Source organism: Sander lucioperca, chromosome 1, assembly GCF_008315115.2.
Source record: "Sander lucioperca isolate FBNREF2018 chromosome 1, SLUC_FBN_1.2, whole genome shotgun sequence".
Classification (NCBI taxonomy): Eukaryota; Metazoa; Chordata; class Actinopteri; order Perciformes; family Percidae; genus Sander; species Sander lucioperca.
Window position 1 is genome coordinate 37,526,491 of NC_050173.1, and position 2,673 is coordinate 37,529,163.

The following is a 2,673-nucleotide window of genomic DNA, read 5'->3' on the forward strand; positions in this document are numbered from 1 at the left end:
TTTTTAATTGTAACCTGGTGCTTTTGAAATAACTGGGGATCTTTCCACAAAAACAACATTCTGGTGGAGTCAGTCCAGCACTTTGGTCCAGACTGCAATATATCAACAACTATTCGATGGATTGCCACATTTTGTACAGACACTCTTAATATAACTGATAGCAATGACATTGAAAACTTAAAAAAATAAAACCTAAGTTGTACAAACTAAATAAAAAAAGTTATTTTATGTGGATGTGGTTCATAACCACTGCTGAATATTACCATAGCATGAAAAAACAGTGTATAATATAAGCCCTAAAAAGAAGGATTTTTACATTAAAAATATAATTTCTTACTCAGTCATTCTCACTCATTGAGAACCTGCTAACATATTATATGGGTAAACTCACAGGATATCTTTACCAGGCAAAGCAAGTGACAAAAACACTTGGAGGTTAAACACAGGCTCTCTACAAGATCTTTGACCAGGAAAAGCCACCCCAGGTGAGCCAGGTTTGCAGACCTGAGAGTGCTGTGAGTAGTTTACTGACACCACATTTCATGATGTCTGGGTATCAGAGTACACATTCTTCAAACAGGTGTCTCTTGATGCCTTTTAAAGTCACTAAGGTGTGAAGGTGCCTGCAGCAGCATTAATGCCGTTCTTTGTGTTGGGAGTGTTTGTCAGAAAGAGAGTCAAAATGCCTGAGAATGCACACTTTAAAATGATTAGTTCATTCCAGGTGATTGAACCTGTGCCACTTCTGCCTGGGCAATTCGATATGTTCTCATGGTGTGCTGCAAACAACTTCTTTGTAAGTTGTTTTCTTTCTCTCTGGTGAACACAACCGCAATTACTTTCAGTGCTTGGCCTTTTCCCACCTCCCATTCACATTTTTTAGCCTGTCCATTTAGCTGTTCGGAGGAAGGAGGGGATTGTATTGTTTGACTACAGCCATTTCCCGCTGAGAGCACTGGAGTCATTCATCTTGTAGAGCACAGGTGAACTCACCCCATGAGGAAAAGAAATATGAACACTGACCCGAGCAGACGGATATTTTTTCTTCCCAGCAAAGACTATGAGTTGAGTTGAGTAAGAGGGAAGTTGAGGGAGACAGGGAAAAAAAAGACTTGTCAAAGTGCACGGTTGACAGTATATGAAATGGACTGAGGTGACTGGGTCCTGGAATGGAAATGGAAAACCTGGCATATGAGAGTGTTAGATTATCATGACATGATATTGTTGAGTTGAGTCAAGGAGGTGACACTGCAAAATATCCTTCCTCTCCCAAACCAGGAGAAAATATAAGTAAAACACAAATGACAGAGATAAATAAACAAAGAAAGCAGCACAGAGAGAGAGGCTGAAGGGTAGATTACCTCTGGGTTCACCTTAGGTGTGCCTCCTGATCGTGCTGTTGGTCTGGCTTAGAGGTTTTGATATGGGTAGTGACTGTTTATTGAAGCTGGCACAGGTTGTGCTCTTGGAGTTGGCCACCTCACATGAGCCTCAGAAACAGCAGAGTGGAAAACATCCAGGGTACAGGGAGGCCGTAAACCATCATCCTGGCACATATAAAGGCTCATATAAACATGCATCTCACTCATATTTCACCACATTGGACTCAGCTTCATACCGTAGCACACCCAAGATATACAAGTGTCTGCAAGACGATAGTCTAAATTATCTCTCTATCACTGGGTTACTAAGCAATTTGATGCCTAAAAACCCAAAATGTAAACATTCCTCCAATGATGGAGCTGGCAGCAAAGCATGATAAATCTGAGTAGGAATAATGGCTCAAAGCATCCCGATTCATATCTTAGGAATGCTTTCCGTGACATACTTTTTTACTGTCATTTTCTAAATTGAAACACAAACAGAAAGAGCCAGAAGAACTCTCTCTGTGTAATGTTTTATTAAATCTGCAAAAGATAAGGTCAAAAACCATTGAGGTGTCCTCTCCCTGTTGTTTCATGAATGTACAGTAGCCTATATAGTTTTTGGTTCAGTGATCTAAGACTATAATTTGTGAGGATTGTACAATTAGTGTAGGTTTTCATAATTGTGCAATCCTCCCAAATTATAGTCTGAGTTGACTGGACAAAATACAAATTGTGTGCTAAGAATGGCAGATAAATTGCACATGGAAGAGTACTATACAGTAGATGCTTTTTTACTATTAAAGAATAGAAAAAGAAATAAATCAACTAATATGTATTGTTCTCTGACCAGTCTGCCCATGTTGGAACCATTACAGAAACACAGACTTTATGTAGGCCTACTGCCCTTCCATCACAGACTTCATTTAAAACATATTTGCAACTTTATTAGCGTTTTCTAATTATCTCAACAACTGCCATACTATATTCACCAAACTTCTAACAACAATATGAACAGCAGTCTTCATAAACGCAATATAACAGCACCAACGACTGTCACATAAATCATTTTAAAAATAATGGTCACAATGTTAAAATAATAACAGTACTTAACTGAACAGCAATATGTACCTGTTGTATTATAATGCAGGCTAATAATAATAAGGTCAAACCATTGCTGAGTGAACAGAAAAGGCACCAGGATTAATAAACCCTGGCTGTTAGCCTGGTCAGGAGCAGGCTAGCTGCACAGAATAAATCTCCATGGTAATTTATCTGCCTCTGCTTTCGTGAAACCGAGTCATGGCTT